Below are 22,942 nucleotides of genomic sequence, written 5' to 3' on the forward strand. Positions count from 1 at the left end.
GATACATGTTAGAAATGTGCGCTAACTACCAAGGCCCTGAGAAAGTGACCCAACAACATTCCACATCATGTTATGTTCCCAGACTTTATGTATTTAACAATAACAATTTTGAAATTAGTGTCCTGAAAATAATTCATATGAATTCCAAGTTATATTGAACTACTGTTAATAAAAATGATTCTTTAACATTTCTAACAAAACTGAGTCAATTTTAATTTAAAGGCAAATACTAAATCACTATAATTCAGAGATATTACATTAACTTACTAGTCACAACCTAATTTAGGGCTAATTTGTAATGTTGTGACTAATATTTCTTCATTTTGCAATAACTTTTAATTGCTAACAACTAGGATAAAGATTTTTTTAAAAAAGAAAAGAAAGATGGGCTTGAAGTAGAGATGTGTGTGTGGGGGGTGAAAAAAAATGGAAAGGGTGAAGCTGGTCTGCCCGGTTCTGTAAAAGGAGGTGGCCTGGGTGTGGCCCAGCACCTGTTACTCAGGGTGGAGTGGAGACAGAAGAACAGCTTTCTCACTGCTGTATGACAGTTCTAGAGAGGCAGGAAATTGTGTACAGAGAGAGAGTTCGTGGAGGTAAGGATAAACAGAGTGAGACAAATTCACAAACACACTCGTGGCAGAAAGAGTGAATCACCTCACTACAACTTTTAGGATCGTGTTCAAGAAGAAAAGAAAACCACGATGAAAGATGAGATAAGCAAGATAAGCAAGTGAGTGCTGTTTGTTATTTTATCGCTAGGCTGTTTTGGTTCTGTTCTGTTGGCAAGCAGGTCTGAGATCTGTTTTAGACAGACTTGGGTAACCAGAGCCAAGAGAGAGTGAAGGTGTAAGATGGTTAACTCTATATTTTCCTGGGAACATTAGATCTGAAATCTTTGTGGTTAACCCTTTACAGTCATTTTTTCAACTTAGCGTTATTTGCTGGAGCCTACAACAACCAACTTGTGAATATAATTGGTTTCTTAGTCAGTGATATTTTATTCTCATTTTAAATTTTACACTTCCATTCCATTTAGAACCAGGATTAAGTGGCCTAAATAAAAGAAAGGAAATGGAAGCATTCCATACTGGATAACTAGTTCAGTGGAGGCATATGCTGATTGTTTTGATTATAATATAACCTTTGCTTTGGTTAATATGATTTATTAAAATACACTACAGTGGTAAATATCTTAAAATTGTTCATGGGTGATGAGAAAAACAGAGAATTAAACAGACAAATATCTATTTTGTCTACTTTTATCAGTTACAAAATCTGGGGAAAAAATGTGTGATTATGGATTTCCTGTCAATCACGACATAAAACTGTAGACTCTTTATATTCTAAAAGCTCTAATTCACATTTTTAAAAAACAATATATATATATATATATATATATATATATATATATATATACACATATTATTTAAACCACATCAGTAGTTTATTTGAATTAATGAAAATATTAGAATTACTATTTGAATTTTATTTCAAATTGAGCTCCTTATCTGCTCTGCTAAATAGAAACATTTCCTTGCCTATGTATGATATAAAATTACATAAATTTCCGTTTTATTAGTTATCAATAAATAAAACATACACCTAAACAACATTATAGATGTATAGAAATCTAATTAACAATTGCTCTATGTGTCATCCTTGTTCTCACTAATTATCTTCATCATTTGGGTCAGTGCAGTATCAGCTGCACTGCCAGGATCAGATCAAGAGCAACGTAACAAAGCAAACCAGACAAACTGACTGTTGATCATCTGCAAAATAGTTCTTAGATATGAAATTTGTTGTATAGAGATCAGATCTCCCATGTAATGTACGCCTGATTGAACAGCTAAATAAAGGTCTTAACACATGTTGTGTGTAAACATGTGGGTAATCAGGGTTTCTCGATAAAAAGCAGATGTATAAAAAATTATAGAAACTGTGAAAGGAGTGTCCTGGCTGCTAGCTCAGTTCCTGTTAGGGCTGACGTTCTTGTTCCTCCACTAGGCTGCTGGAGTGTTGGTCCATTGTTTGACACAGTAATGCAAGCGGCATTTCAAAGACAAGCACAATATAGTTCAAGTAAAATGTCATAGAAGACATAAAAAAGATTTTGTAAGTTCTATAATGAGCAGAAACAAAAAATTGAACATTAAAGACAATTAAACTTGCTTTTTGGTAATTGTATGTGCTATGTTTTATCCCCCCCTCACAATGTAAAAGTGCTTTGAGTGCTTAGAAAATTGCTATATAAATGTTATGAGTGTTTTATGTTTCTTCAAAATCCTGGAGGCACCCCAGTAGTACACATTTGGATGTCTCCCTTATCTGATCCTTATCTGACACATTATGGAATTTTTCTGACCCATGAAATGGAACAAAAAATAATGTATGAATTCTTCAGGACTCATCCTAAGAGTGTCAGCAGTGATCTTCTGATGCTGCTGTGTAGACAGGTTGATTTCATTAACTAAACCCGTGTTTAGATGACAGTTGACTTTGGAACTTTCATGATTTGCCTTTCCTTTATCTTATGACTTATATTTTTTGTTAAATTAGGATTTGCTACAATATGAGGCCATTGTCATCCTGTGTGTTGCTTAGAAGAAGAACCCACAAAACAATTGATGCTGCATAAGCACATGGAAATGTAAAAAGGAAAAAAAAAAGTCACAAATAGGTTTCTCTTGATCAGATGTTGTCTGCTCTATACAGGTAATAATAGGCTTTCAGGGAACCGCGGTCTCTGTCTTAAAGCTTGTCCAAAAAGGTGGATGTTTAGTGTGAAGAAATGTTAGAGAGAGCGGGTGTGTGGAGGTGGTGTGGCATTGTTTGCATTCTTAGATAAGAACAATGATGAAACTCTCCTGGACTAACTTTATGGCATGATGGGGAAGAGATAAAAATTGCAATGTTTTTACAGTTTATCTGTTTGACAGCGTGGAACTAGTTTTCATTCAAATGAATGTCACACAAAATTTGGTTTCACTAATCTGAGTAAGATATTTTCTTTCATTATGTAATAAAGCAGCTTAAATGACTAGATAGCAATAATATCCATAACTAGCTAATAAATCGAGTGCTGATTAAATAAACTGGGAAAATGACTAATGGTAATTCCATTGGAAACCCACTGAGGTCCAATTAACAGGTAGGAATATGTTTTTAAAATGTGTTTTACCCTGTGAGCTCTCAAATTAATTTTTTATTTCTTCAGTAGGAAGAAAAAAGAATGTAGATGACAAGAATGATAAGAACAGAAATAAATAAATAATAAATAAATGTGGTTTCAAGACACAGGGATACCTCACCCAGATTCTCAGCCAATTCAGGGATCCACAATATAAAAAGCTTGCATTCATTAATAATTAACATACACAGTATAGAAACATTTACATCCTTGCATGATATACCACTTAACAGATGATTACTTCATAATTTACAATGAATTTAACTTGTATTATGTCAAGTCACCTTTATTTATATGGCGCTTTATACAATACTGATTGTGTCAAAAGCAGCTTTGCAGTGTTAAACAGGATAATAGTCTGTCAATAATGCAAGAGGACAATAATAAATAATGAAAATTTTTTCGAGATTCAAAGTCAGTTCATCATTGATTCAGTGATGTATCATTTTCAAGCTCAGTTCAGTTCTCTTCAATGGCAATCAAGCAAAAACAATATTGCCAGAAAATAAGTATTTCATTCTCTATGTACCCCCTCACTTATGTTAAGGACCCTTGAAGGTACATGAATGCGTTGGTTGAAAAAACCTGATACTAATCCTTATAAAGTGAAGTTCCTTACACCTCCTTGAAACAATGCCCATGCATTCCTTTTATATGCCTGAAACAGTTCTGCTGACCATACTCTTTTTGACATCATGAGCCAAAGAAAAAATGTTCTCTGTCATTTTCACTGTACAGTGTCTCTTATCAAAACCATACAACTCTTCAGAACTAACAGGCTTCATTTACAGTAATTCCTAATTAGTGTGATCATCCTGGGTGATTTAATGCTTAACCTTCTGATTTCCTAATGTCTAATGCAACATTTTCTTTCTGTATTATTTATTTGAGTATCTTTTTTACACATTGTCATTCTAACTTTTAATAATGAGCTGCAGATGCGGAGTCGTAACCTGGCCTTGCTGATTACTACGTATGCAGAAGATGCAGACACTGTTGAAAGATGTACTGCGGGCAGAAGAGCTGCTACTCATTGTAAGACAACACATTCTATTATGTTTATATATATATATATATATATATATATATATATATATAATATATATATATGTACTATATACTGTGTGTATGTGCAGATGTGTGTGTGTGTGTGTGTATGTATATGTTAGTAAATGCCATATAAATAACCCTGCCCTTTACTCAGGATGCTGACAATGAGAAAATGTAGGAAATTACAACGCATCAGAAAACAGCAGACCTTCAGGCCAGGCAGAGGGGCTTCTAAAGATCTGTTCCTGGATATGGACCAGGCCAAGAACAATGAAACACCCTCAGGCTGGAGAAATGAGAGAATGAGTGGAAGTAGCTAAAAGGCATCCTTCACACCCTGTTGTTCATGACCAGTCTGTTGTCTGTCCTCCCGAGAGCTAGGAGGTAGCAGGGTTGCGCAGTGTATTTTCTCTCACATCTATATGATATATACTGAAAATTAATAGCAATTGCAATGATTTCCAGCTCTATAAATTATATTTTTTATTTTTTCCACTATTCAGTGTTGATGCGTCTTCATGGCGTTGACGAAAGACTGTACCCTTTGCGAGAGCTGTATGACAACTGAATGAGGTTGGTTCTAGCCAAGAAATTAGCTTCCGATCTGGTGCTTTAGACCAAAAACAGGTCAGAAACACATTCATGTACACAAATAAAGAAAAGAAACTAATCATTTACTTTTGTACTAATAATCAAAGTAACTTTCCTCAATAACACACTATAAAAATAACACAATAATAACCCCACACAATAATAACCTTGATGAAATCAAAGCGTAATTCAAAATTTCATCTCTGGGTGATAATTTACTTTGATTTAGAGCAAGACGCTGTAAGAAATAAGGACAGTCTGACATTGTTGGTATCCTAAAGGAATTTTTACTTAGGCTCGTCCACACAAAACCAGAGCTTTCCTATCCGATCTTTTTTTTCCCCTGGAGTCTCAAGAAATATCTGCGTCCATGAAACCTAAAAACCAACACAAAACGATGTAGTAAACATGCCAGACCAGCATGTGGCGCTGTTATTCTGCACAGAGATACACTAAAAATGGAGAAAGACATGGACTATGCACCACTGATCTATAATATAGAAAATAAATAGATCAGTGCTATGCAAGGGCGTAGATTTGGTTTGAATATTGGTTAAATTATTAGTGTAATTTATTTCTTCCTATCTATCTATCTATCTATCTATCTATCTATCTATCTATCTATCTATCTATCTGCTTTAACTGATTACAAATTCAACCTATACAAATAGGAAAGAGACAACATTTAGACATTAATTTTAAGATTTTTATATTCCACCTTAATACATTTTTTATTTTATTTTTTATAAGGAATCACGCCGGCTCTTGGACAACTGTCTATACTGTTTCCTATTATTATTTTTATTGATTGAATGGCATCTTCTTTACCTGATCACGCAGCTCTCTCCTCCTCTGCTGATTTTCTACCCTGCTGCTATATTTACCTCAGATCTGTTATAAAAACATGTTAAGTTATACACCTAATAACGTTATGAAATGTGTGTGTATCATCATTCATAAAATTCTAACGTAGTAGAGATTATCAAAAGAGAAAGAAATTAAAGTAGCCTATTGGAAACGTAAGTGGTAGCGTTTCACTGTTTTAATGGAGTTAGCCATAAATCGTTCATTCATCGAAATTCGTTCCAAAGTCAGATTAATTTAGGAAGAAAACAAACACGATGTAGATACTGTCATTGATAATTACAGACACTATTGAAAAAATAAGCTAGCAAACAGACAGCTGCTTTGGTAACTTGTTATACTGTCGGATTGCCAGCGAAATACATTGCAATGATAGACAGCTAAAATATATGTGGTGGTAATACTTGGCTATTACACAATATTCTCATACCTCATTCACAGTACATGCTTCGAAAAGACTATTATTATTATTTTTTTTTTTTTTTGCATCCCTCTGACCAGCAGTTAAATTTAGTCGCTGTGCAGTAGCGCTCTCTTCATTTTTGAAACTAGGTGCCATTATTCTCTCCCATTCAAACACCACTTGTGTTGTTTTGGTGAAAGTGCGACTAATTGGTTGGGCGTTACCAATGGGTTCAGTGGAGGGGAGTATTTTTGTCTGATTTATTATTACACACTCATATTTGATTAGGAACAAAATTATTGTTACAAAATAAATGAACTCTACATATTTTTCATTTTGATCTACTGTGATTTTTTCATGTTGAAATATTGGGGGGTGGGGGGGTGGTGTAACTGTGGTGGATTTGAATACCTCCCCTCCCCCCATAAACTCTTGGTATGCAACTTGAACATGGAACATTACATTTATTAATCTGTGTTAATGTTAGATAATAAAGACAATCATTCAGTGTTTGTTCATGTTTTTTGTTGCTGTTAAAGGCGCATTGGTGACTAGAGTGGCTTGTGGGCTGATGGCGTCATGCATTTCAGAAAATGCGGATTCGCTGTCCACCTGCAGCCTGCTTGTGGCGTTTTCAGATTTATCTACTCTGGGAACTGGTTTTCCAAAAATAAGCGGTTCACCTTCGAAAACGCTGGATCGTGTCAGACGAAAGCGCCTATTAGATAAAAAAAAAAAAAGTGTCGTGTCCACAGAAAGCGCATCTCCATGTGAATGAGGGCCTTATTGGTCACTTCATGCCATCTTGGTGATCAGACTGCTATATGACTGAGTTTGCTCATTCTGTTTACAATTGTCCATTTTAAATATGTCTCCTTAAAAAAAATATAAATAATAAAAAACAAAAAATGCATCTAATCTTCAGTCCACTGTATCAGTTCAGCTGAAGTTCACCTTGCAAGCTGAAACCCAATGTTATGTGTTGCATTTTTTTATTTATATATATATATATATATATATATATATATATATATATATATATATATATATATATATATATATATATATATATATATATTTATCATCAGCTAAAAATAAAAAGTTCACAAAATGGAAAAAACAGCTGAACCAGCACTGGTGTGAAAAATAACAACTTTAAAATGAACAACCAGTATCGATCTAAACTTAGCTAAGTTGTGTCTGGAATGCCTCTTCAGCAGGTTTGAATGCATAGTGATTCAATTAGTGAAAATACATGAAGTGGATGATCTCCATATTAGAAAATTAATACAAAAGAAGTTAAGCGGTAATCCCATTATTGTACAACTGTTATCAGGTTGTAACAAGAGCACTATTTGAACAGTCAGGATCTGGTTTGAACGGTTTGTATGTAAGCTGTAGATTTTAAAACAGCTTTAATTTATAGCAGATGTGGAAAAATATCTCAGTCTAGATAAGAATAAAAAGTGTTTGCAGCACTCCCCCCCGGTTCCCCATATACACTATTTAAATGCTGCAAAGTATGTGTGTGTGTTGATTAACTAGTATTTATGAATAATTTGGAATATTACAGAAAGAGAGGCAAGCAAAGGGAGTATGGCCCCTACTCTGGCTGACCTGAAAGAAACAGACTGCAGCTCATAACATCCTTCATGGGAGATTGAGTCTTACAACAACCAGCTAAGCCCCGGATCAACTAGCTCCCAGAGTGAGCTTAAAAAAATCCCATCAAATAGGCACTTTTTGGATGTGTTACCCAAGACTTGCATTTCTCATGTTCAGCTTTTGCTGTCATCAATAACACACCACGTATGGAACCTAGCGTTTTCAATTCTAAATCTTCAAGAAACACAACTGAAGATATTTGTAATGAAGCCAGGGGATATTTCTGTCCACAAAACCAAAACTTTGATCTTCAAAAAAGTTTAAGACATAGTAATACATACGAACAAAGCTGTTTAATCAAACCTTCTAGAGATACACACTTAATATGATTTATAAGATTGAGTTGTATAATGGGGTGGGTATTTTTAGGCTTTACGAACCATTTTGACATTGATTAACACGCCCGAGCATCAAAATTTTTGGTTTTGTTGATGTTCAACAGTGGGACTTATTTTCATTATAATATCTCAGATTTCATTAAAATATTATTACGTGTTTGGAAGATGAACATGTCTTATGAGAAAAACATGAGAGTGAGTAATTGATGGGGTATTCTAAATATTTAGGTTAACTTCAGCCACCCCTTTTTTCCACGAAACTTAATCCCCATGTCATTCTAGGAGAATATGAGTGCCAGAGCCAGTATGCTAACCTACTGGCCAAGAAAAACATATACACATTCACAAGTCCAACATCATGCCTCTCTTTAAATTGTAGAAATACAGTTGGTGCCAGGATGCGTTACCAGTGAATTTTAATTAGAACAGAAATAGAAAGAAAAAAAAAAAATCTAATTTAGCATTTTCACTGTTTCTGGGATAACTCAAAATGGGCGTCACTATCTCAACAGCCTGTATATGACTACCTGCAAGACGCTGTGAGAAGGAGGTGCATACATGAGGGAGGAGCAGAACAAGATCCTTAAACAGGACTGGAGTGATCAGGCAGGTTGACCATGCTGATATCCGCCCAGACAATGCGAGGGAGTGAGCTAGGTTTGAACTGATCATTGAACTGAAGTGAATCTGTACAATGAAGCGGACTGGAAAAGGACAGATATGGAACAAAGTTTCTCAAAGAGGGGTGCTTGGGTTTCATCTTAATAGTCAGGGGGAGCGGAAAACAATATTCAAAAACCAAAAATGACAGTTATATTTATTATTACAGAATTATATTTCCTATTCCTCTATAGACACAAAAAGAGTATAAAGCTATATATATATATATATATATATATATATATATATATATATATATATATATATATATATATATATATATATATATATATATATATATATATATATACACATATAAATATATGTGTGTGTATATATATCTATCTATCTATCTATATATATATATATAGGTGCAGCATTTGGTGCAGCTGTGTCTCAGTTTTCCCATGTCTACCATTTTGAATTATGTAGTAAATGTGTATTTCTAAACACATTAGCAAAGGGGTTGGTAACCTAAAATTTAACACGGAGGGTAATTGTTGACATGTGAGCAAAAATGAGAGAGAAGGTATATGTAATTAAAGATAAAGTACATCTCCTGCATACAAATTTACATTTTTAGAGTAATCATTCCTCATAGTCCTAGCCTTTTTAAGTTGAGGCTATAAATACTATTAAAATATGATAATTAAGTTGCACAAGTCAATGGAAGAGTGCAGCTCTGACAAACCATTAGTACTGCCACTACCCATATGAGCCACTGACAGCACAAGTTCAAGCCAGCAGTGCCGTGCTTTAGAGTAATACACAAATTATTTCCTTTTTTTGCTTAAGTCAGCTGCACAATTGGAGTGGATGACAGCTTAAAGTTTTGCTGTATTTGTTGCTCTTAGATTTTGGCATTAAATAGAATGTCAGGACAAAGACACTATCCGATAAAAAATTGTGTTAAGGTGTGGCTGCCATTGGAATTTTGGTGTTGTGTGGTGCCCCATTGTCTCCTTTTGTTTATGGAATTCCATGGAACACTCAATGTTTTGTAATTACTTTGTGCCACTTATCCTCATTGGTTCCTCATGACAATGAATTCCAAATGCAATCTTGCCGTCTTTATGGTCCTTGGGTTTAGCAATAAGATGCTGCTAAGAAAATCCCACTGAAACAGCAGATTTAAGGTGGTGGAAGTTATTTGCTTGTATATATATAAGTCCATCATAAACCTGCAAAATTAACAGGGATGTGTAGACTTTTAGAGCACTTTTTATAGGCACTGAGAGTGCTAATAAGTTACAAAGATATTGAAAATGCAGCAAAACCAATGTCCTTTATTTGGAGCCTGAAACAATTTGAATGTATAGAAAGGAGGCTTGAAAAAGTTTAAGAAACCTTGATGACAATGGGTTTGCAATGTACCATTTTCTCCAAAGTTTTTTTTTTTAAAGCAGTAAGATAACAAGATCATTAGGCAAGCGATGAGTGGTTTTGCTAATTTTTTGGTTACCTACAAAGAAGTGGCAACCACACATTTTAAAAGAAAAACATTATATTAGACATCTTGTTTCTTGTCTTTTTTGCAGATCTTCTTCAGGGAATAACAGTCTCCTGTCCACGAAAGTGAGGTCAACAAATTACAGGGCCGGGTGGGGCTGACTGATTGAGCTGGAAGCATCCTGCCAGCACTGTTCAGGTAAGCTTTATTATGAGACACTTTGGTCAGTGAGCTAACTCAGCATGGCTGTCTATAATGATGTGCATTTGTAAGTTTTATTCTGTTGACAAATGAGTGGCATAGCAAAATTTGAGTTGACTAATTACAATTATTTAAATGATGTGTTCAATAATTACATATTGTATTATATATGCCACAACATTAGCATAATCAAAGCTGAGCTCTGATGTATTATTTGTGTGTCTAGGCCCAGAGAGAGACACTGTGAGGAATGAATGGCAGAAGTTTCTGAATCTTTTGCATCTGTCAGGAAACACATCTGGACAATATAGAGGAGTGATACAAAAGGGTAGGCAGACGAAGCCATTTAGTTATAAACATTTTGTTTATTTGTAAGCATAAATAGTTCTGCGTTCTTCTCAACATTACCAACTGGATGCAGATACCTTGTCTGAGTCTTTATCTAAGCTAGGCTCACTGTTGATGCCAAAGCACTCAATGGCAAAACCAGCACTGAAATTCAGATGCAGCGGGGTGAAATCACATTTTTAAGCTATTAATTTTTATATATATATATATATATATATATATATATATATATATATATATATATATATATATATATATATATATATATATATATATATATATATATATATATATATATATATATACTCTCTCTATATATATATATATATATATATATATAGATGCTCCTGTAGCTCAAGTGGTAGAGCATTGCGTTAATAAGCGAAAGGTTGGGGATTCCATTCCCGGGAACACATGATAAGTAAAAATTGATGAATCTGAATGCACTGTAAGTGGCTTTGGATGAAAAGTGTCTACTTTAAATGCATAAAAATTTAATTTTAAATATATATATATATATATATATATATATATATATATATATTAAAATATAAAAAAGTCTTAACACACACACACACACAGTGCATGTCAAGTTTCCATCAGTACCAGTATATATAAAGTAGTCACAACTCTGTGTCAGTATTGTGTATTCTGTGTGTCTGCAGGCTGAGGAAAGGCCTCTACAAGCATATGAGCAGCTATTGGCTGACCTGAAAGCGAAGCTTACCTCTATTACACCACTAAAGAAGCAAGTAAGCTCTCCTCCAAACAAAACTACACGGTTGGAGTCTCTCTGTGTGACTGCAAATCTCCCAAAGAGTTAGAATCTCTAGAAAAAAATGTTAAATTATAATATTAAATAGTTTTTAGTATGCAATAGCATAGAAAAGCTTTGGTTACTAATTTTATATTCTTCTATTCATTTGTTAATCAATGGAATTCTTCTCAGGCTTCACTGAACAGAGGGGAGGCTATTTAATTTGAAGTCCAACACAGACAATGACAGCTGGGAAGTTCCAGTCCAATGATGGGTCAATCAAAAAACTTTCCTGGAGTTTGCTTTTATGATTCCTCCACCACAGTCCTGGTACCATCAAGAGAGTTGACTGTAAGAATAAAAACTACTTTTCATGTACTCCTAAAAAGAAGGGGCTGGCAAAAACATCTAAAATATCTCAATATTTTTTCTAAATCTTCAAATTTCTCAATATTTTTGTATTTGCTCTAGATAATTAAAAAGTAGATTTTTTTCTGCCCCAATAAAAAAAAAAGAAAAAAAGAAGGAGAACAGCTGTTGTTTCTAGCACATTCAAAATGTTTTAGTGCAAAGTTAAAATGTAAACAAAAGTGCATTCTGACAGCTTCTTTACAGCAATGTAATTTACATATTGCATTTTACACTGTGCAGCTGGTATATTATGAAAGTGCTTCATAAGTTTTTGCTCAGTTTTCTGGTTTAAGAAGATGCTTTGTGGCATGACACTGCTATTCCCCCACTGGCACTAAAAAACGTTCAGATGGGGGAAACTAGTGGCTGCTGGAACACACCGGCACTTCTTGACTAATTTTAGGAGAATTGAAATTGCCTATTGGCTCTTTAGCACGTACTCTTAATTTTCAATAATTTATTATATATTCACAGTATATAGAATTATATTATATCAATATATAATCATGATAATAGCCTAATATTCTAATATTTGCTCAGCTCTCGAAGACATTGAAAAGTTTGTTGAATCCGTGGGGTATGCTAATGTCTAATGAGTAAAGTCTTCGAGAGACCAAAAACTAACAATAATTTGTGCTTGTATGTAGGCAGGCTGGGCAAGAGTTGGAAGATCTAAAGAAAGGCGGGCTGCTGGGAACTTCACTGAACAATCAACCATCAAGGCCTCTGTTTCACAGGCTCCAGGTAATTTAAGGACTCATTAAGGCCTGTCTACACCAAACTGTTCAGTGCTGTGAAGATTCTGAATAAAACAATGGATGCAAACAAAGCTATTCACACCATAGATATGTCGTAGATGCCTAATTAGCGACTGTTCTATGGAGAAAAGCTATATGTTAGCTGTCTGCCCTCAGTTGGAAGGGTCAACTTGAAGTCATTCTCACCTGTAAAGGTTATCCGGTTCCTCTGAAAACTTAAATCCGGAATTTTTACAACCGTCGGCTGTACAGGATTGTAGCATCTTCAAATATTCATTGATTATTATGGTGAATGATGTCAAATTCGGCCATTGCAAGATGGTGAGGCGCATCTAGGTGCTTGGAGCGCAATAGAATGAGGCATCTACCTATACATTCTATCATTCATCTATTTCACACTACAGTGGGCCAATACTCACCCTAGCAAACAAAAACTTTTTAAACCCCTGATTAGTAGGTAGTCTGCATAAACACTTTTTGCTTTATGGATAATGAAACGAGGTAGGTATAGAACACTTTATGGTCTAAGGTCATTTTAAATATTCGGAAACAGCAAAAGAATGAGTATATGCTGCCTATAGATATCAAGGTATTAACAGATTGTGAGGGTTGGGAGAATAAAATTGAAAGGGACTGTTTTTAGATAAAATGATTTTATCTGGCAAAAGGACCACCATGGAAATATTTAATGCAACTTTATTGTATTTATCATTATTAAGAAAGTTGGCAACAGTGTATTGCTACTTTTTTGTGTCAAATAAGCTCAAACTATGTTAATTAATCAAGGTTGTCAAATTAATGCCAGATCATTGCTGTAAATAATGAACGCATGGATTTGAGGACTTCTTAGTTATTTTGTTCTCTGTTGCTTTGCTTTGTTTTTGAATGTTGGATTTAATCATGTATTCCCTCATTATGCTATACTCGGGAGCTAGATCACTTTTGACAAACTAAAGGGTACAACAAAATGTACTGTGTGTGTGTGTATAAATATTGATTATGCATAGATTGTATGCATAGATTCAGCATCTATTTAGATCATGCTAACAGGAAAATATGCTTCTAATCGCGTTGAAATCTGTGGTTCCAACCACACATCTTTGCGTGCTGTTTGCAGAATTTTTGTTGGAAACACAACACAGTTCTGATGATGATGCAAAATATGGCAAAATAAATAAATAATATACAAAAAAAAAAAAAAAAAATCTAATATTTGAATTTGCTCACCCCAAAAAGAAAGAACTATATGTGTTTTCTTGGTAGGGTCCAGATCGCAAATTATAAATTCTGATTATTTTAAAAATACACATAGCCCATAAGAAAGAGGTGATCTCAGAAAGAACTGTATGTGGGTGCCCATAAAACAAGAAGGAAGTACTTTTCACATACAAGTATTGAACTTACCTTTAAAGGGGTCATATTATGCTCTTTACAAAGTCTTGATTTTGTTTTGGGGTGTACTAGAACATATGCTCTCATACTAGGTTGTTCGAAAAAACACATTGGATTTCCACATATTTACACATTATTACAACAGCTCGAATGGTTCCTGCATCCAAATGAAGTGTCTCGATATAGTAATAACACTCTTGCCTTCTCTAATGCGAGAAGCTCAAAACGGGTCTCGTCCATTCTTGACATTTGTGATATCACTAATCCCGGAAAAGATCGTTGTAGTCAAGCTTGAGTCATTTATTCACGGTTTTGAAAAGTGATTTCTGTTAAATAAAATATCTCCTTTTGAAGTGGACTTTGAACTTTGTTACCTTTGCAGATCTTTTTTACTCAAACAGCATCATTACAAATTAACTAAAGTTGAAAAAGTGAAAAAAAAGCCTCATGGAACACCTTTAAGATAATAAATCATATTGTGCATATTTCTTTTTTGTCATATTTTTTTTGTAGTTCCTGCTCCAAGAGCTGAGGGAGGGGGAACTCCCAAAAGCTGTAAAGAGAGAGCTAGCTAGCGCCTAAACCAAATGGATAAAGATCTAGCTCAAGTTGAGATGGACACTCACAGGCAGTTTTAAGAACCCCATGGGGCTTGCCTGACCTGCCACGGGCCTCATTCGCGTCTGAAGGAGCAAAGAGAGGTGAGACATACTTTACCTCTAAACTAAGAGGTAAAACTGCCTTAGCTCTAGGTTTATACTGTCACATAAAACAAAGTGCCAGAATTAGCTACTGACTGTACTGACTGTCGTATTTTGACTGTTGATAACTGAATGATGTTGGTTAAAATTTATGGTATCGCGATAAAACTGATCACGGTTGATTTAATGGCTGTCAATAACCATAATCTCTAAAGCAGTGGTTTTTCAGCCTGTTCAATCTAAACACATCTGATTCAGGTCATCAGCTCATTTACTAGAGACTCCAAGACTGAAATGGATGTAATCAGACAAAATAGGCGTTCAAAATGTACGGTGTTGGGGAGTTGAGAACCACTGCTCTAAAGCAATGGCTATTTAAGAAAAAAATTGTCAGTGAATCAAGAGCACCATGTTTTGCTCAAAACTCTGCTTATTTGAAATTATTATTCTCTAAACGAAAACAACTGCTGGCTCTCTCCAGCGGTTGGAAAAGCTCAGAAGGGCTGCAGCCCAAAAGGACGGAACCTCTAGCACCAAAAAGGACTCTAATGGGCCAACCTCTTCCACTTCTACCTCAAAACTCAGTGATGCAAAAACAAACAAGACAGTCTAAGCTCATTTGAGTCTCTACAGAAAGAAGTATGTATAATTCTAAATGTATTAATATAGGAAATTATAAATTCTAGATCTTCTGCAACTCTGTTGCCTCTCTTTTAACATTAGAGCAAATACTTCTATAGTATTGGAGGGTGGCTGAGGAAGATGGACAGCACTAATCTCAGGATTTGAGAAACAGCTCAGTGATGATGATGCCATCCCAGACAGACCCAGTGCCATTCCAAAATCCGTACGGGAGATTCAGGTAAAGACATACTTCATTCTTAATTTGGTAGGATGCATTCCCTTCAATATTTAATCTCTTGCTTTTTGGGGAATCATTTACCTGAGCTCACACAAAAAACTCTGACATTAAAATATTACACACACACACATAAATAATATTTTGGACCTTTGTATATCACATTCAAACAGAGTTATTTGGTTTTGGAAACTGCATCTCAAGTAATGCCACTGCACATAGCAAATGTTTAAATCTTATTCATAATAACAAAATATCCATATCTTTCATCAGGGTTTTGAGAAAAGATGTTGCTGAAGCTCAAAGTGAGAGATGCAAGCTTAGTGAGGACCTAGAGAGCTTAAGAAGCTATGCAAGTTCACTTCAGCTTAGGGTTACCAGGAGTACTGTCCTGATATCATGAACAAGCAGCAGAAGTGAAAAGAATCTTCAAAGCCGATATGCCAATGTGAGCAACCAGCTGGATAAGAAAGGTAAGTTCTACTCACTCTAATAATTTAATCTAAAAGGCATTAATCTAATATATATATATATATATATATATATATATATATATATATATATATATATATATATATATATATATATATATATATATATATATATACACACACACACACACACACACACACACACACACAGAGTGGTGTGTGAAAAAGTGTTGATTTCTTATTTTTTTGCATGTTTGTCACACTTTAATGTTTAGATCATCAAACTAATTTAAATATTTGTCAAAAGATAACACAAGTAAACACAACATGCAGAGTTAAATTTCTCTAAGCCACACAGTCCTAGTACTGCCACATCTGTTCACAATCAATAAATCTCTTAAATAGGACCTGCCTGACAGAAGTGTAGTAGACCAAAGATCCTCAGCTAGACATCATGCGAGATCAGAAATTCAGAAACAAATGAGAAAGAAAGTAATCAAGTTCTGTCAGTCTGGGAAAAGGTTATAAAAGCCATTACAAAGACCCCACAACAACATCAAAGAACTGCAGGCCTCACTTGCCTCAGTTAAGGTCAGTGTTCCTTGACTCCACCATAAAAGAAATAGACTGGGCAAAAATGGTTTTTGCATGGCAGAGTTCAAGGCGAAAACTGCTGCTGAGCAAAAAAAGACATAAAGGAAGCTCGTCTAGTTTTTTCCAGAAAACATCTTGATGATGCTAAGACTTTTGGGAAAGAAATACTCTGTGGACAGCGAGAAAAAAAGTTGAACTTTTTGGAAGGTGTGGTGATGTCCCATTACGTCTGGCGTAAAAGAAGTAACACCACATTTCAGAGAAAAAAGAACATCCCCTTACCAACAGTAAATATATGGTGGTGGTGATGTGATGGTCTGGGGGCTGTTTGCTCTTCAGGACCTGGAAGACTTGCTGGCGATAAATGGAACTATAGATTCACTACTGTTTACCAAAAACCACGAAGGAGAATGTCCCCAGCCATCTGTTAGAGTGACCTCAAGCTGAAGCGAACTTGGGTTCTGTGGGACGTGATCCAAAACACCAACAAGATCCACCTCTGAATGGCTGAAGAAAAACAAAATGAAGACTTTGGAGTGGCCTAGTCAAAGTCTGACCTGAATCCTATTGAGATGCTGTGGCATGACCTTAAAAAGGTAGTTTCATGCTCGAAAAACTCTCAATGTGGCTGAATTAAAACAATTCTGCATAGATAAGTGGACAAAATTCCTCCCACAGCTATAACAGACTCATTACAAGTTATCGCCAAATGCTTGATTGCAGTTATTTGCTGCTAGGGTGGTCCAACCAGTTAATGGCTTTAGGTTTAGGGGCAAACACCTAGTTTTTAGATTTTGTTTTCCTTAATAATAAAACCTTCATTTAAAAACTGCATGTTGTGTTCACTTGTGTTATCTTTTTACTAATATTTAAATTTGTTTGATGATCTGATACATTAAAGTGTGACAATAACACCAAAATAAGAAATCAGGAAGGGGGCCAACAATTTTCAGCCACTGTGTGTGGATATATATATATATATATATATATATATATCATATACATACATACACACACACACACATACACATACACACACATAATTTTTTTAAATGTTGTTAGCTACAAAATGACTTAAAAAATGTCTTTATATTTCCATAGAGAGAGAGGTTTTTTGCAAGAAGCTAACACAAAAACACAGGACTTCCAGAATGTGGGGCCCAACCCCCTTGAGCTCCTTTTCTAACTACCTGAAACAAAAAAACCCCACAGATGTTTTTGCCCTCAAATCAATGCAAAACAGAACCCCCTCAGAAGGGTTAGTTTTTTTGGGGGGCCATATCAGATTATATAAAAATACTTTAAATGATAGACTAAAAACCAGTCCAATTTTCATTTTTTTTTTTCCCTCAAAAGAGGGTTGATAGAGGATATACAGGGGAAAAGGGCGATGACATGGACAGAGTGGTTGATCTCTCCAAGGTTTCCCCCAGAATGTTCCCCAAAGTAAGTTAAATATTTGTACAGAAAATTTAAATACAGTAATAATCAGAATTACATATACTTTTTTTTACTTACATGGGGGTATAAAACTACGATAGCGTTTTATTGCTATGCAAAAAAAAAAAAAAAATAAAATACAAAAAATTTAAAATAAAATAAATCTAAGATTGAAAGATTATATTGTTTTGTTTTTTTACAAGAAATTACAAGAATAAAGTCTTTAGTGATATGAGAAAAAATTTTTGGTAATATTTTGAGAATAAAGTTCTAGCATTATAATATTAAAGCCCGTAGTATTTTGAGAATACAGTCAAAATTACAAGAATATTTTTTTTTGTGAATTAAGTATATTGCATGAAAAAAGGTGAATTAATGTGAAAATTCCCCCCACCTACTTCAAAAAAAGTGTTTTTAAAATGTTAAATAAAATTGTGACGAATGAAAGGTTGGGGGGCCACGGGATTTTTTTTTTTGCAGATTTTGGGTTTGGAATTTTAAACATTAAGAAAAATTCACACACAATATACTACTTTTTTCCCTCAAAATTTTAGAATGTTAACTTGGGTATTGATTTGAATTTTTGGGGTTTTTAATCTAAAAAATACTATGATTTTTAATCTGATGTTGGGACTTTTCAAAATATAACAAATTTAATCTCAATTTGCTACGACTTTATTTAGTTTTTTCTAATCTGGGTTTATTTTTTTTTTACCATTGCACTAAAACATAATAAAATTGTTAATTTAAATTTAATTTTATTTTTTTATTCATTTTTTTTTTTTTTTTTATGAAATTGTATATTGCATTTATTTTGCCCGGAATAGAGATAACTGTGTTAGTAAAAAGCTACTTTTTATGACATACCTCGCAGATGCTAAAAAAAATACACCTCCACCCGCTAGCTCTGTTCAAAACAGGTAAATATCTGAAATTTTAAAACATGACAAAAATTTACAAAAAAATTAATTTTAATTTTTTATTTTGTTGTACTCGGGAGAAGGACTTACAAACCATTATGCTGAAACACGCTGAGAGGAAAAATTACTAAACCCAGTGAACAGCAAAATCCTTAGGGGCTGGGGTCAAATGTGATCCTTTTTTTGTATTTTCAGGGGGGGGTCGGAGGGATCATTTGTACCACAATTTTAAAAAAATTTTGTTATGAAATTTAAAACTTCCAGTAAATTTTAAAACTTATCACCTTTAAATATTAACTGGTTTTTCCTCTGTTTTACACAGAATTCAAAAGTAAATGCGTCAACAACAAAAATCAGAAAAAATCCTGAGGACATGAAGTTCTCCAAAAAGAATTAAAGGGGGAAAATTGCAAAACGCCCAACGCAGAGAATGCCTAGCCCATTAAGACAGATATTTATCTCTAAAGAAATCGAAAGGGTAAGCGAGTGGAGGAGAAGGAGATTCGCGTATTACCGTACCCAAAACTTAGGCCAGTTTAGGTTTTCAAAAGAAATTCTGAAAAGCACTGAAATGCACCAAAACACGAGTGGATTGAGGTACTGACTAGAAAATCACTACCCTAAAATTAATTTAAAACCCCAAAGCCCAAATTAGTGAAAAGAGAAGTGACAAGGTGAAAAGACCCTAATTTTTTATTTAGAAGCCAAAATTCGAAAAAACATAACAATTAAAAAAATGAACTTAAATTAAAGTCAAGAGAAAACTTACCTCAAACAAGATGAAAATTTTTGAGCAAAAGAAGCAAAACAAAAAAGAGAAGGGGGGGGTAAAAAGGAAGTATAAGACGGAAAAGATCCAAAATGTTAAGGCGTTGGACATTTAGATGCTATCTCGATGAAATAGGGGAGCAATCACGAAAGTGAAAAAAAAAACCGACCAACAGTTCTTTTTGAGAGGCTCACCCCAACTTTGGAGCCAAAAGTTGTCACCAAGGAGGTAAAAAGGGGTTTGGCAGGACCCGGGACTCAAAGTAGTCTAAGGTCTTCTACTACAATAGAAAAGTGAGAAATGAGAATAAATCCAGCTGAGCTTACAACCTTCAGTCACACCATGCCAAATACAACAGATGAAGCCCAAAGGGGAAGTAAAAGAAATCATAAATAGAACTTCAGGGTGGCCCCTGAGACAAGGCAGGACAACGCTTGAGAAGGGAGCTTAAAGACATAGTGAAGCCCTCAATTTTAAGGGCAAAAACCATTCAAACAGAGCTTAAGTACTAAAATGCACAAAAACCCAAAATTGAGTAAAGGAAGTAGTTCAGGAGGTTGTAAAAGAGGAAAAAGTCCAAAAAATGAAAGAGAAATCAGAGGCTCTCTGATCAAGTATATTCCCTACAAAAAACCTATAGTACTTTGCAGGATGATCTTATCCGTCTTAGAAAAGACAGAGATGAATGGAAGGCTGAGAAGTCAAAAGTGGAGACCAAGATTGCACTAAAGATTTACTAGTATGTTGATGACCCACTTCTGGAGAAGGAGGCAGATCGCCCTCAGGAGAGAAGTCCGTGGGGAAAACCTCAGGGGCCCAGAACTATAGAGGAAATGGTGTTTGAGCTTCAGAATAAATATATTCAGCTTGAGAGACAAAACCGGAGGAAAAATACTAGTGAAAGAGGTGGTGCGCCCTACAAAAGGCCCCAAAGGCAGATCCTGTCATGATAGGCTAGGTAGAGTCTAGAAGAAGTGAAGAATCGGAAAAAATTTGGGGCTAGAGTGCAGCAGTTTAGAGCACTCATTGAGGACAAGGAAATTGCCATCAGGAGCAGTGATGAAAGGCAAAGAAAGATCCAGGGTGGAAACTGGGGCTGAGACAAATAAATCCAGAATCCATGAGCTAGAAACTGCCCCACCTCCTATTGAAGAGAACATAGTCATAGAGGAAGTTCTGAAAGTTGAGAGGGACCAAAACTAGTAAACTGCCCAAATGGATGCTTGAACAGATATGGATAGAGGAGGAAGCAGTGACATTATCGTTTAGAGACATCAGGAAATTGACACTGGAGATAGAAATCAGAAGGCCGGTTGAGAGAAGACCATCCTATAAAAGGCGTTGTTAGAGTGCCAGAAAGATCGAGCTGTAGGCTTGAGGGCGGTCTCACGCCAGAGAACAATTAATTCAGAAGACAAATGCCAGAGCGAGACCCGGGGATGAAATCCACCGTCTGAGCCGAGAGCTTGGCGTAAACAGAAGCAGAAGGAGCTACCACTTCTTTGGAGAGACCAGCAGTTACACTTGATCAGGACAAGCTGCAAAGAGAGAGAAAAGAAAACCTCCCAGGAGAGAGCTGAGAACTTTGGAATCTGAAAGACAAAACATTGGCATTTCATTTCACCAGCAGTCCTAGGCTGATGAGTGAAGAAATCAAATGAACAGGCAAGAAAAAGCATTTAAAAAATGGAATCAGAATGTTCAAAAGGCTGCAGAAGGGAGATCCTGGATGAGAAAGGGACTGAAAATTCATAGCGAGATAACATAATCAGGGAGCTAAAGAGCGAAGCTTGCAGGAAGGGAGGATTCCTCAGAAACTCACACTAAAAAGAAGTCAATGTAAATAAAAGAATCCAGCATCTTGGACCCTAACACTAGTAAAAGACATGTCACCATATGAGTACTTACCACATGCAAGGCTTCATTGATGCATAGCAGAAATGCAGCACAATTACAGGAACTAGGGGAGTGAGCTAGGGGAGGAAATCACCAAAATAGGACCTGATGGTGAGATATCTATTTTGCAAGGTGGAAAGTGGCAAACAGTACTCCATCAAAAATGCACTAAAAAGAGAAGGCAGGAGTGACTAAATACCAGCTACAGCAGTACAAGGGATGGCCAAAATGCCAATCTCAAGTTTACTCTTCTTGTGGCTGAGTGAAACAAAATCTCAACCATACACCCCAGTTACCAGCCAAGCAACTCAACAGCTTAATGAAGAGTTCCCCATTTGTGTGAGGGATGTAACCCCTAATTCACCCTAGTGTCCAAAGCCATAGAGCAGAAGATTTTAAACCCCAAACACTGCCCAAAACTGCTTGAAGCACAGGCAGCCACTGGGGCATTTGGACACACAAACAGCAAAGATATTTCTGCCCCAAAAAAGAGCTACGGGGTCTTTGATCCTAAACACAACGTTTTAAAGCCAAAAAGGTTTTCCCTGGAGTTGGGGACCCTATGAAAAGAAGCTGTCGTCGGGGGCTGTACAGAAAGGGGTGGTGCCCAAAAGAATGCCATAAAATACTGAGGCACATTTCTACGGGGGGTTGGTCAACCCCAACAAGCAGGAAAAATTTTAAATTGTGGATGCTGTCACTCTAAGATGATTGACGCAAAATGAGAGAGCTTCAGGGAAGAGATCAACTATAAAGGAGCTGACTGACCCCACCCCAAAAGGGAAAAAAAAAAAAAACAACTAAAAAAAGGGTTTGCTCTTTGTAAGACAGACCCCGATCGGTCTTCCAATGCTTCCTGTTTTCCTAAAAAGATTTCTGCCTTTTTTTCCCCCTCTTTTTTTAGCATAAATAGCCACCCATATCTCATTTTTAAAAAAATTTTAATTCATTCAAGTTTCTGTATTGTTGACTTAAATCATTTCTATTGTTTTAGACTGTAGTACTATCCAACACACACACACACACCCCCCAAAAACAGTAGCCCCGCACAAGTTATAATTAAAGGTTGGTTTTTTGGTTCTTTGTTTTTAAGATAAAAAATAAAGGGAACCCCGCGACATCAGAAAAAGAAAAAGCCCAAATTTAAAATTTTTAAAAGATAATCAATATATAATGTAGGGATAATAAATGTGTTTAGAAAAACAAAAAAGCTTTTTAAACTTAAGATGAAAATAGTAAGATTTAATCTGATTT

General features: G+C 35.3%; 1 pseudogene; it reads left to right on the forward strand.

The window, feature by feature from the left end:
• The first annotated feature begins 8,272 nt into the window (after positions 1 to 8,272).
• On the forward strand, positions 8,273 to 21,950 carry LOC122135468 (annotated as a pseudogene).
• Positions 21,951 to 22,942: the final 992 nt, after the last annotated feature.

The sequence above is a fragment of the Cyprinus carpio genome, chromosome A24 (assembly GCF_018340385.1).
Source record: "Cyprinus carpio isolate SPL01 chromosome A24, ASM1834038v1, whole genome shotgun sequence".
NCBI classification, from domain to species: domain Eukaryota; kingdom Metazoa; phylum Chordata; class Actinopteri; order Cypriniformes; family Cyprinidae; genus Cyprinus; species Cyprinus carpio.